At 41.7% G+C, this 14390-nt stretch overlaps 1 long non-coding RNA gene across 2 annotated transcripts; it reads left to right on the top strand.

Annotated features, from left to right (window-relative positions):
* The first annotated feature begins 231 nt into the window (after positions 1–231).
* On the top strand, positions 232–3313 carry LOC148426939 (uncharacterized). Of its 2 annotated transcripts, XR_015863975.1 has the most exons (4): positions 232–295; positions 398–518; positions 678–810; positions 906–3313. It is a non-coding gene; the product is annotated as an uncharacterized LOC148426939 (long non-coding RNA). The 2 variants fall into 2 exon arrangements; XR_015863974.1 differs by having other exon boundaries at positions 244–518.
* The last annotated feature ends 11077 nt before the right edge of the window (positions 3314–14390 follow it).

The raw sequence follows: 14390 nt of genomic DNA, 5'->3' as shown, positions 1-14390 counted from the left end.
GCTACCCAGGGACCCATGATAATCAGAAAAATGCAACATATTGAAAATCATGTAAGTATGTTTGCTCGGGTGAAAATCACCCGGCGATAGTGCTCTAGGGTTAAGACAGTCGCGTTACCGTTGCATGGTGCGTCGACACCGCAAGAACGCTCAATTGTGTTTAAGGAAGCGCTTCGCGATGCAACCGTTCAAACAACCCGAAACTCACCTTTTCTTGTTGATTATGGAGCCAACCCAGGGGAAACGCAAGTCATCTGCTGTGCGGGAACAATTTGAGCACGTTTCTGAGAAGAAGGTATTTCTTTCAATCTCGTTCTTTCACCTCCACTTGTTCCATCGTAATTCAAGTTCATTCCAAGATAACTCTCACCGCACTTTTCACTTTATTTCTTTGCAGGTGAAATGTCGACTTTGTTCGTCAGAGCTGTCATATACGAACAAAAGCGCCTCCTCAATGTAGACGCATTAGGGCCAAAGATGAGAATGAAGTTCCCGATACACCCAGCATATCACCCCAGGTACGCCTGACAAATACTGTACACGGTTTCATTTTCATTTTCAGCTATTCTTCCATTCAGCTATTCTTCCGTTCTCTTATTTCTCATTTGCCTTGTTGGGAATAATTTAGGAATCAGTAATTATGATTTCTGCTCCATGTGTAACAATGAATCTTCCAGGGAGCAGTTGCTTGATGAAGCACTGTTGAACCTCATTCTCATGGTCTGCCAGCCACTCAGCATTGTGCAGAGTGAAGGGTTCAAGGGACTGATCCAGGTCCTCGAACCCTCATATGTTTTAACAACAAGAAAGGTTTGTGTGTAGGTTATATAAAGTAATCATTTAAATAGGCAATTTATTTCACCTGAAATTGAAATGTCATTATTTGCTTTTGATTTCATTTTCAGTCAATCAAAGAAATGGTGGCCAAAAAGTACCTGGAGGAAGGGGAAAAGGTGACATTGGAAGTACAGCAAGTGGTGGCGATAAGTATAACCGATAGGTGGACCACCGTGAACATGGAGGCCGACGTGGCTCTAACCTGTCACTACATTTAGAAGAATTTGCAGGGAGCGCAATGCTTTTCACACAGTCACATTGCTGACCATTTAGCCCTTGTCAAAAGAGCGATTCCTCATAAAGTGTTTTGTGAGTGACGCAGCACCAAACATGATTGCATCCACAAGACAGCTCCAAATTCACCACTCTATGAATTGCAAATACAAAAGTCTGAATTTATTAGTTAGAAAGTCATGTGATCAGGGCCCCACACCCACATCCATTAGAAATCGAAACAAAGTTGCATTTTTCTGTTCAGGCGCCAAAGAGAAGCTCGCTCAGGTGCAGCAACAGATGGGACGATTAATAATGAAACTCATCTATGAGGTGCCAACAGGCTGGACCAGTACCTGTGAAATGCTGTCAAGGCTGCATGATGAGAGGGAACCAGTTTGGGCCTCCCTGGCCTCTCAAAAGACTGATTTGACAAGGTTCAAAGGTCATCCCGATGATGAAAACGCTCCAACTAGCACTTGAGCGTCATGCTTCACCCTTGCGCAAACAGGCGGCTATATAATTGCAGGAACACCTGCAGCGTTGACTCAGACACTGTGTCCAGTCTGGAGTTGATGAGTGTGTTAACCTTGGCAATGCTTCTAGATCCCAGATTTAAATCACTTGGGTTCCTCCAAGTGCACAGAGGCATTAAGCAGACTTCGGTTTGAGTGTGCGCGTGCCATCGAGCGCACAAATGAGGCCCAACCTGGACCGTCGCAGCTCCCTGCAAACCACATCTGGTATGTTATTCACAGTTTTGTGATGCTGATTTTCATTTATTTTATTTTTGTAAGATGAACTTTGGCAGCATTTTGATAAGGAGGTGGGGAAACTCAGCAAAAGTGCAACATCAGATGCAATCTCCCAAGTGCAGTGATACTTAGGAGAAGGAAATCTTGCAAGGAGTGAAGACCCAACAAAGTACATATCCACACCTTTTCCCCCTAGCGAGGGAGTTCCTTTGTACGCCGACGTTTTGTATTCCGTGTGAGCGTGTGTTCTCCACAGCAGGAGAATTTGATTGCAAGAAACACAACAGACTAAATTTTAAAACACTGGAAAAATATTTTGCTTTTCTAAAGAAAGTTGTGAAGACAAATTGTCCCCAAGCATCCGCATTCACGTAATTTTCATAGAGTCTCCGGTTCCTCGTGCCTTACTGTTTTTTTGCCTGAGAATATATGTTGCTACAGTTTCTTATCTTGTCTTAACAGTTTTTCCGATAGCCCTTTCAGGTACAGTACTTTTTTTTTCTTGGCGAAATCCTCCTGCTGGTTCCGCCCCCTCGTCTAATAAGTAGGGGTGTGCCATAAAATCGATTTGAATCGGAATTGCGTTTCTCATTTACTGTACTACGATTTAAATCGATATAAAATGTCATTTAATCAAATAAAACAGATATGAATACGCTTCCTGTCGGCTGCGAGTTTAAATGTTTCTGTTCTGCCTTTCAGTCACAGTAATTTGTTCTAGATGACTCTTGCTGTGATTTTATTTTGCCGCAAACTTTTTGGTGAACTTTTGAGCGTGGTAATTACACAGTTGGGGAAAAGAACGCGATCGAGTCCGTGCCGATCGAGGCGCGCATCGAACTCCTACAGGAGCAACACCGGTATTCATATTGTTGTTTGTTGAATTGTTAAGGTCATTTTTAAAAGCTAAAGTGACGAATAAGGTCATGGAAAAGTTTCTCTTTTACACCTGTTGTGAATTTGTTTCTTTCGAAAAACATGGCTGATTTCAGTTACCTTCTTTAGTTTTAGTTTCACTCTGCTGATCATAAAGATATGCATTCAAAGCAACTGTGAGGACTTCTTGCGTCATCACTTCAGAGTTCTAGCTGGGACTAAGCTTATATAGTTTCACTTTGTTGAAATAAATGAGCTAACCAAGGAAACATATTCATACAGAACTCAAACACATTACATGCATGCAAATGAAAAAAAAACTGTCTCCACTGCACTAAATTGTAATATGTAACAAAGAATTGTGACTGATAATGCTCCCGACGTTTTTCCCTTCCCTTTGTCAACATGCCATTTTTGTGGAAAAATACATGCATCTTACAAATCAAAAATCGAATCGCGAGACAGCCAAAGATTCCCACCCCTTCTAGTTACATGCACTTCTGCATTGTCTCTTTGATTTATACTTTGAATCTCGTTTTCAACTGATGTTGCACTTTGACAAATTTTCGTTGTTACTTCACGTGTCGCATGCTCTTTTTGTTAATAAAACTTCATGTCACATTATAGCCGCCTTCAGTGTGTTCCAGTGTTGATTTCTTGTTTGTCTGGGTCACCGCTGCGATAGTGAGACTGATTTTTCCGATTCAGAAGACTGTCCCCCTTTTATGTTACAGTACCTTGTCCATTTGATTTTGACAGTTCTTTTTATACCCTGAGCTGTTGAATTAATTTATCAATCATTCAAATTTCATTCATGTCTTAATTCTATTAAAAAAAAGATGCAGTCCTCCAGCTTGTTTGTGTGTGTGCGTGTGTGTGCATGTATGGTCCACTTCAGACAGACTTAACTTCCTTGACCAATAAAGATCTAAACTGCACCGACACCTGAGGTGGATCAATGGCGCAGATGAGAACCCGTCTCAGGCGAGATGCAAATAATTGCCTTGAACATGTGACCTTACAGACACCACTGCAAGTCTACATTTTACAGTAACGCTCTCCCCCCTACTCGTGCACCCCTTTCCACTTTCCACCGCATGCAACCGCTCAGCCAATAAGTTAAAGGGGAAGACTAAAAGCTCTTGCAGGGGGAGTGACAATAGGAGGCCTGGAAAGTGCCTGCTCGCTTTTCTGCGTGCCCCCGCTCTCTCTCCTCTCCACAGGAAGACATTAGAAAAGTCTTTACTGTGTGCCTCAGAGTTCCTGCAGAAGCATCGTCTGGTCAGATAGCAGGCATGAGCGTGCTTGTGTATGTGTGTTTCTTTGCCTAGGCCCAGTAGGGTGGCTTTGTTTGCTTTTTTTTTCCCCCCAGACTCAGAATCCAGACTTTCCCATGCTGAGAAGCACAGGTTTGACATTTATGTCACCTGTGTGTGATTTGAAATGGATCTACACCCACAAGCCTAAAAATAGATTGCTGAAAGTACGGGGAGGACTTGTGGACCGATAACAGAATCCTCAAGCTCCGCCTTACTGTTCAGGAATGAGAGAGGGAGTGCAACAAGCTTTTAGGCTGATGGCGTACAAAAAAAAAGAGAAGGATCAAACAGAGCTAATAAATGAAGGTACTCAGTGAACGCTGTGGAATGTCATCAGAGGTCGAAAAACTTGTACTATTGCCCAGAGTGGCAATAGGGGAAAGACTTGTCTTTGAATATAATAACAGCATAGATTTTAAAAAAAACAAAACACGGGAGGGGGGGGGGGGGGGGGGGGGGTTGCACTGAAGAGTTGCATAATTGGATAACATTTGTTATTTTTATCTTTCAATAATTGATTCATTTTGCAGTTGTGTCAGGGAGGCAAGAGCTTAAAGTGATCCTTCGCTAAATCGCACGTTCCCTATTAGTGCATCGGGGATTATGATTATTTTTTCTTTTAATCTGGCAAAGTCAGTGAATCCTGGCAAAAGACTGGCTGTTTAACAGGACGGCGTGGCGGGGAGAAGCGCCGGCGTGATTGCGTGAATAGTGGACCCGGGTGCAGAGAGGCTTCGAGGCAGGGAGTGTGTGAAATAGTCCATGTTTAATGGCCGACAAGCAGGCGAGAACAGATACAGGAAATAACAGGATGGCAAAAATTCCAAGAAAAACATGCGGGCTGGTGAAACAGAAAAAAACTAACTGGTAGGTGGGCACAGTGATACAAGAACGAGAGGCGAGTGACATGAGACTTACGGAACCGAGACTAGCGACATGAGACGATGATCCGAGACCATGCAGGAACAAAACCAATCAGACAAAAGGCGCAATAGCTGGGAGAGAAACAACAGGCGGGGGAAGCTGATTGGCAGACACACGAGGGGCACATAAACGCGGACAGGTGGACAAATAACGCGGGGTGACACGCGAGGAGCCGAAACAGGAAGTACACTAACAGAAAAGGACAAACCCACAAATAAACCCACAACCAAAAACCAACAGAGCATGACAAGGTAGCAACCAAGAACAGATTGGTAGACTGCTGGCGAGTAGAGATAGACCGATATGGGTATTTTTCAGTCAATCAATCAAGTTTATTTGTATAGTCCTGAATCACCGGAGTCTCAAAGGGCTTCACAGGTGAAAAGAAGTCGTACAGAGACTTCTTTTCATTATAAGTACACAACAGCATCCACTGCTCAAAGCTCCCAGAAGGAGCAGGAATAACTTAAAATCCATCCATTTGGGGAACATCAGAATCCTTCAGAAGGGACCACAGATTGGAGGAGCCCCCTTCCAGGCTCAACAGGTTGAAGTGGATGCTGAGTGTACCAAATACATACAAATACAAACACATTGTGTGATATTGGGCAGGACACGTCCGGTTTTGACAGCAGGCGAAGCCACCGGGCCCGATCCTCCCCACAGTCTGGCCAAGTGGGTCACTCCTAACAGAAACGGCACAAAGGAAATGGTCCGTCCCACTACCCCGATGGTCGAGCAGCGCAGGGCCAGATGGCGGCGTTCAAATCATCTCTCACCTTCTAGCCCCCTCTCCAAGCCAGGATAAGGGGGCAGAAAGGAGAGAAAAAGAGCTACAATCCAATAGACATTTGAACTAAATGCTTGCATGTAAAAATGTGTTTTTAGTCGGGATTTAAAGATTTCTACCGAGGTGGCTGCACAAACTTCCATAGGTAGGGCATTCTCGAGTACTGGCGCGCAAATAGAAAAAGCGCTGTCCTCGTTATGTTCTAAATATGTGTTTGAAAAGAGAGACTTGAGTCAAGGTTTTTTGCTGCGCTACTCTGGCCAATAGTACAATTATCCAGGTTCAAAGTGGTTTTCTTAAACCAGTGCTGAAGATGAGCGGGGCCACTAACAAACATTTCTGTTTTACTGGGTTTAAGAAGCAAAACATTTGAAGACATCCATTGTTTAATCTCAGCCGGGCAGACCTCCAGGTTGCAGCACTCATGCGGATCTGTTATTTGTAAAGCTATGTATATGCCATGTCAATGTTGTGCTACAACTTTCTTGAGAATTTTCACGATAAACGGAAGATGTGACACTGGTCTATAAGTACAGAGCTATTCAGGCTCGAGGCGAAGTTTCTTTAGTCGTGTTTGAATGACGGCCGTCTTAAAAGCTTCTGGTACAGTGTCAGAGGAAAGCGACAAATTCATAATATTCAGGACTGATACTGGTTATTAGTAGGTAGAGGAAGCTGATAATTGATATTTGGAGCAGATGTTAATTTGCAAAAGTGTAAAAATTGGCATTAAAAATTAAAATAATACAAACACTGAACTTCATTGAAATGCCTAAAGCTAGTTTATTGAATCACACAAATGGAAAATAACAGCTCCAGAAGTGCTTGAATTTCCCAGTTAGAGACATCTCTTATAAAGTTGAATAAAAGCTTAAATAAATAGTTCTGATTTTTTTTTCCACAGAAAATCCAGTAGATTTGAAATATAACTACAATGACTTGTCTTTGTCAAAGCCAGAACTAGGTACTGTGTCTTAAAAGTGTAATGCGACATATTGCAATACAGCAGAGGAATGTTGTGATAAATATTGCAATGTATTGTGCAATGTTTGTAAAAACTAAAAAAAAGCTATATATATATATATATATATATATATATATATATATATATATATATATATATATATATATATATATATATGGCATATAAACATTGACTGAAAAACAAACAAGGAAATGATCAGAATCGAAAAATTCTATTTATTATTTTGCAGAAATCACACACCATTGACATCTATCAGCATACAAAAAAAAAAAAAAAAAAAAACATTTCTTTCAAGCATGCCCTTGATTGTGTTGACGGTATGGGTTAGCACCCTAGGGTGTTTCGATTGCGAGAAGAGAAGGGATTTATATAATTTTATACATGATAATGAAGCTTTATTCATTTTCTCTGAAGATATTGTAGTGTAATATAGATTGGTAGTTTCTTCTTCACTCTTGACTTGTAATAAGTCAATGGTCGCAGCAGGAGCCAATCACGTGTCACGTGAAGGGAACGGATAACGGTAAAGTTACTGTATAAGGTTTAATCATTTAAGATTCAAGTGTACTGCAGTAACATTTGTCTTCAACACCAGAGTTTACACTTCAAATTTCAATTTATCACAAAAGGTAAGAGTATCCCCAAACTTTCTTTCCTCATTCCCAAGCTCTTTCAGCCATTCATGTGTGATTGACCCAGAGAACTTGCTCTGCAATGACAAAAGAAAACCAAAAAAAACAATAGTTCTGTTCTTAACGGACTGACCAGGCAATCTTGTCAATTAGCTCAAGGTGCATCCCTACAAGACACAGGCACCAATGAGGAGTGGATTTCAAATACTGCGCAGGAGTGGGTTACAACTCCTGCCCTCAGCCAATCACGTGTCTTGTAGGAGTACCCCTTGAGCTTATTGACAGATTGCCTGGGCAGGCAGTTGGGAGCTGTACTATTTTTTTTTTTCTTTTACACACAGTACTAAGACTGTTTTTTTTTTGTCATTGCAGAGGAAGTTCTCTGAGTCGATCACACACAGGCGGCGGAAAGAGATAAGGGATGACCTTCTGTAATAAATTGGAATTTCAAGCGTAAACTCTGCTTTTTAACCATGTTTGGTCAGCTACCTGCCTGACTTTAGTTCATCTGAGCACCTACTCATAGGGCAACTGCGGCTCATCGTGATCCCGACTACATACAGCCAAGACATGAAAACAAGAAGGGTTAACAGTACTACAGTTACTGTATAAGGTTTAATCATTTAAGATTTAATATGTGTACTGCAGTTGTCTTAACGTCTGAGGAGTGCCCGCGGTGTGTGCATTTACACTTAACTTGTCTGTCTGACATGCAGAGGGAACATTCACAGCGAGTCTCTCCACAATAAAAGTTTTTTTTTCATGAAAAAAAAAAAATCCGAGCATCGAGGGCGCGTGGTGATTGTTATTAAAGTGACAAAATTACAGTACTTTGAGAATCATTTCTTCATCGTATATTGAACAACACACTGTTGCGTTTATGGGGGGCAAGGGGACGAGGCAATGTGCGCGCGTGTGGACGCAAATTCTGTAACTAATGTTGCAACAATAAAACAACTTGAAGTTTCAATGCTTTATTTTTTGACATCGTTGAATGTGAATTCATCTAAAAGCCCTCAAAGTCAGCATCACTATCTGACATGCTAAATAGCTCCTCCCATTTCAACGTATGGATGTAAGTGGCGGACATGCTCGTCTTCGTCCTTGTCATTTGTTCAAACATCCTTGTCACTCTTCTTCGGGTAGTCATCTCCGAACCCTATCCATTTTTTTTTTAAATGGTGGTCTCCAGAAATGCTTTGCTGAAGCTTTTTGTATTTTTATATACTTTATTCACCCAAGTGACGACTGTGGCGAGATCAGAGCTTGCAAATTTGCCCTTTGCAGTATTTCTCCCTCCACCTGTTGACATCCATGTGTGAAAATGCTCTCGCATTTTTGTCTTGAACGGATAAGTCAAGCCGTCTTTTCCTTTTCATCATGCATCAACGTCCACTGGGAAAAAAAGAGCCTCAGTGTAGCCAACAAAGAGGCAATTAGGCGGGGCTTGACGAAAGTGCACTTTTGCAATGTTCTTGGCAAACACTAAAACGGAAGCATACTACAACAAGTTAGAGGTATATATAATCGATTTAAGCCTTGTACATGACATGATGCTACATATTTCATATTTGAATTAATTTTACTCAAACACATATACGTGCAGAAAATTGTCGATTGGAGGTATTGTTCAACTGGACAGAACCCTCAGCTCTCAGCTCAAGACGTCCTTCAGACACAGATTTCAGGTTTTGACTTGCAGTTATAAGTGCAGTAGTCACCGCTTTTTCACAGCATGAAGGGATTGGATTAGTGGTAGTAATAATAATAATAATACAATTAATTTCTTTGCTGCAACCACAATGACTCCAAATGAGTCAGGTCAGATGCAAAAAGGTCAGAAATGGAACATTTGTGTTATACAATGGGCAAGTTGATCAATGTTTTGTTTTCTTCATCAGAATTCCTTTGTGACTGTGAATGAGAGTGGAATTTCTTGACTTCTTTGTGACTGCATATGAGATTTCAAGGTGAAGAATGGATTCAAGGGACAAGGACGCAAGCACAATGAAGTCGTTGGTCTCGTCTTTTTCGCCGCCTTGGCAAGCAAGCCGCATACCTCACTGGCAATCAATTTTTCTCCCATGAGTCCGACACCTGCACACTGCAGCTGGCGGAATGACAGTATAATTGAATTTTGCGACTTCAGTATTTCACTTTGACATCCGAGCGCCTACTCATAGGGCATCTGCGGCTCACTCAGATTCCAACTACGTACAGCCAACATATGGAAACGAGCAGGAATAACTGTACGCTTACCGTATAAGGTTTAATAATTTATGATTCAAGTAAATATGTATACTGCAGTAATATTTGTCTCAAATATTAAAGTATAACTACTTTTCACATTAAAAATACTTCAGGTACCCACATACACATGCATGAAAATGGCGGAAGGGGTGACGCTACGTGCTTTTTCACTTATCACGGGGTGGTTTTCAGACTCCATAAACTGCAAAAAACGAGATATTACTGTATAGAAACTGAAAATAAATGTTATTACAACATAATTTTTCCATTCGCGCGCCAGTGCTCTAGAATGCCCTTACCTACGGAAGTTCGCGCAGCCACCTCAGATGATGTGAATGCAACTTCGCTGCGCTTATCGACCATCTCGGGTTATGAGATTGACCACTTGTGATGTCGTTTTGTTGGGATGGACCACCTGGCCGGACTGTGGGGAGGTTCCTGCCCAATAGCTCCGCCTGCTGTCAAGACATCTTTGCACTGGACGTTTCCTGCCTACTATGGCAAAATGCGTTCATCTGTAACTGTATTTGTCTGTATATGGTACGTGCAGCATCCACCTCAACCTGTTGACCTTGGAAGGGTGCTCCTCCCACCTGTGGTCGCTACAGAAGGTTTCTGATTTTCCCCAAATTGGGGTTTTTGAGCTTTTCCTTCCCTTCTGGGAGCTTTGAGCAGAAGATGCTGTTGTGTATTTATGATGGTGTTATCCGTTCCTGTTCATCTGGTGGCCGTAGATACCAGATACAAGGAAACCTCATTTCCAGGGCCGGAGTTGCCCGTCCGGGTAAATAGCCCTCGCAGGACGGCTCGAAGCGGTGCTCGACTCGGTACAGACGGCAGCGGGAAGGCAGCGCCGGTCTCAACCGTCACTTTTGTTTTAGTAAATACAGCAGAGAGCTGCGCAGCACTTCCACAGATGTTTTTATACGTTAACGCGGTTTTTTTCAGACACAGAACTCTCCCTTCGCATGCGTCGTCTCTTCTTCACATTCTCCTTCTCTCTCGCGTGATCAGCCACTCTCTCTCTCTCTCCGCAACAATGGAAAGAAGTCTCTATATGGTTTCTTTTTGCAAAATAAGTCTTGATTTGACTTCTTTTCACCAGTGAGGCTCTTTGAGACTTCGGTGATTCAGGGCTATACAAAAAAATGTTGATTTGAGTATTTCGATGCGCATGCGTAGATTGCCTCGCGGTCTTGTTTCAATGTCGCAATCAAGTGGCCGAGACTGTGCTAAATATTGTGCTGACATTGCTGCGCTATTGTTAGCTTAGCACAGTAACTACGGTTCAACAGCTGTTAAGTGAAGCAAACATACCAGTTGTCTCAAGTTCTCGCTTCCGCTTTTCGACAAGCCAGGTGAGGGCTCTTGCGTGGCTCTGTTTCGTATTGAAAGCTCAGCTGGCCGTGTTGGATCGCTCCCGGTGACCGCAAAGCGGCCGCCATGATTCATTCCTCCCCCCTGCGTGAGCCGTTGAATGTTCTCGAAGTTGATTGGTTGTGGCGACTCGAAACGCTTAAAAGGTAAATCAAAAATAACTTCACTCGAAAGGCGCTTCTCGTGACCGCGCGCGGCCATTTGCGTCGCTCCATTTGCGTCCATCGCGTCGCCCGACGTGCATTCGTGCCCAGTCACGCCAACTCCATTGACTACAATACAAAACGCTCTGCTTGTTCGCCTCGTTCGCGTTCGGTGCACGCGCACCATTAAACTAAATCATCTCCAAAACATTATTTCGTGTGCAGCCCACGCGGCCCGGTACCGGTCCGCGGACCGGGGGTTGGGGACCACCGATCTATTTAACCACTAAAGTCAGGGGTAGACATATTCACGTTTTTGTATAATTCACCCAAATGACCGTTAAAAAGAGGGGGAGAGGTTGTTGACAGAAGTGAGGTCGACTTGTACTCTGAGAAATACGATACTTTCCTGATTTCTCAATTTCTTGTATATCTGGTAAAATATAAGACCTATGTTATTTGGGAGGTACAGGGCCTCTTAAATCTCACATTAATATGGTTATCAAGACTAAAACTTTGTATGTATTGCCATAGGCCAGTGCTTCTCAATTATATTTTGCCAAGCCCCCCCAGGAAAGAGAAATGTTTGCACAGACAAAAAATAACTAAGTGCAGCAAAGTGCCCAAAACTTAAAAAAAAAAAGGGACATTTTCATTTGATTGCATTTAAACCTCACATGACAAAAGCAAAGCTTTTTCCCTGGGGTCATCCACGCTCCCAATGGCATCGCCTCGCACCCCTCCAGGGGGGGCCGCCCCACTATTTGAGGAGCACTGCAATTGACCAAGATGAGTGTCAACAACATTTACAGAATTCCTTTCAGTACCATTGACGAGAATTTTCAACATGTAAATTACTTCGGTTGTGTGCCATTGACAAGATTTTTTTTTTTTTTGAATGAATTGATAGATGACATCAGTGGCCTGTGCTCCCCTTAATACAGTATATTCATACACAAACAGTTATTTTGCCATCAAAAACACATTTTCACTGTTTTTGTTCATGTTTTATGGAAGGGAAGGACTGTTGAGGTGTTTCAGATGCTCGTAAATATATGTGTGTGTGTGTGTGTGTATTGTCAAAACCAAGGCTTTGCTCATTTTATTCTTTTGTCTACTATTTTCAAACAGCGATTACTAAATAACATAATATGGTAGACTCTCACTTTCATTTTTTAGGTAAAGAACGGAATCCAATCTTTCATATAGTACTGCCAATTTCTACATAGTCCGACAATACATTGTTTTGTGGGCCTTGAAAGATGCGTCAAAATGCTCGAAATCGGCTGGCACTCTTGGGTTTGCCTTTTCAGATCGCGCTTGGCACTGAATGAGTTAATGTTCTCGTAGGACGACATTGAAAACATTTGCAGTTTTGTGTGTCAGATTTGTGTGGCTGCTGCAGGCTTGGAATAAATTGTTCGCATTGGAGATATTGTCCAACTGGACAGAACCCTCAGCTCTCAGCTCAAGACGTCCTTCAGACACAGATCGTCTACTATGGCATCTAAGGCTATTGTGTGGCAAGACAGTGATGCATGCAGAAGACATGACAACGTTGTTGAACAGATGGAGAGGGGAAAACATGTTTCTGCACAATTTCCTTTGTTTGAGAGGAGCTGCCAAGGCTGAGGACCCTGGCAAGCAATGTATAAGTCATTTTCTCCTTGTTGAAAATTAACCCGAAAAGGTAGACTTGCCAAAGAATCTTCAACTTGTTGCTGTCTAAGCAGGGCCATGATGATGAGGGCTATGAAAGAAAAGCTAACTGAGGCACAGACAATTCAAGGAAAACTGTCACAAACAATAGGTCATTAAAAGTTTGTTTGTTTGTTTGTTTTTCCAAGCCTGGCAGTGAATATTATGTGTTCTTAACCTGCCTTTGTGCCTGTAGTTATTTGAAATTACAAATGTTCTATTCATTCAGCACACGGAGGGAAATACTTCAAGCCTTTTTTTAGTTTCAATTTTGATCATTTTGGCAAAAACACACACAAAACCACGCAAACACACAAACATTATTTCACAAAATTAGAATGACAAAGTTCAACAACGTAGGTGCCCTGTGTCCTGATCTTTACAGCTAACTAATGCAAAGCACCCTCAGAGGGTTTGCTTTTAAATCTGAAATCTTTTAAATCAATCACCTGTGCAGGAAACCGTCGACATCCATGGACACCCTCCGAAAAGAAAAAAAATAAGTCTCAAAACGAAAAAGCGAGCCAGGTGCAATCTGAACTTTGACCTAATGTTAATGAAACCAAGAAAAAATGAGAGCAATGGCTACAAAGAAATTTGTTATTGAAAGGGAAAGGTGAAAGAATATCCCGTTTTACAGATGCTTCTCTTTCTCTTGATGTTAATAAAAACGTCTCTAAAGATATTGACCAAATGTTATTTAACTTTATATGGTGAAACAAAAACCACTACAATAAAAAATCAGTAACAATGAACTCCTATGATAAAGGTGCCCTGAACTTTATTTAGATTTTTAAATAACACTTTAAAAATAAACAGTTCATCATTGTTACCCACTTTACCAATTGATCTAACCCAGGGGTGTCAAACCCATTTTTATCGTGGGCCACCCTGCAGTTGTAGTTTCTGTCAGAGGGCTGGAATAAATCTGAAGTGTTTGTCACACACTTAGCTAGTTTTGGAAACGGAGGCCAGTAAAAACTGCTCAAAAGACAGATCAGGAACAAAAATTTTTTTTTTTTTTTTTTTTTAAATAATAATAATAAAACTAAAACATTTGGGAGTTTGATCCCCCTCTAAGGGGTTTTGGGTCCCTCAGATAGTTCTGGTTGTTCTGAGGCTCCAACGGCAGCAGCGCTGCTGTCCTTCTTGTCTCCCAACAGAAAGTCGTGAATGGCTTCTCGATGTGCGGCCAAGTTGTCTGAAAAAAAGTCAAATCAATCATTTGCGGGCCACAATAAAAGATGTGGTGGGCCTGGATCTGGCCCCCGAGCCTTGAATTTGAAATTTGTGTTGTAGAATCTAATGCAGGGGTGTCAAACAAGTTTACATCATCAATCTCATTATACCTTTTAACTAAATGGCATTTCCACAAATGCAAATAAACCAATCAAAAACTGAACTTCTCTGTCTTAGTCAAGCAATACTTTACAACTATAAAATGTTCTAATTTTTTAAAAGCCATTAAAGCCTGCGATTTATGTGCTCTTTTTACTATATTTGTTTCGTATTAGGTTGCACTGATTTTGATTGTATATTATCCGCCTGGCGTTATGGTTTTTTTTTTGTTTTGTTTTTTGCACTGTATTAA

The sequence above is a fragment of the Hippichthys cyanospilos genome, chromosome 2, assembly GCF_059441005.1.
Source record: "Hippichthys cyanospilos isolate Australia breed blue-spotted pipefish chromosome 2, RoL_Hcya_1.0, whole genome shotgun sequence".
NCBI lineage: Eukaryota > Metazoa > Chordata > Actinopteri > Syngnathiformes > Syngnathidae > Hippichthys > Hippichthys cyanospilos.
The sequence above is the reverse complement of the archived record's forward strand: the minus strand, read 5'-3'. Positions and strand labels throughout refer to the sequence as shown.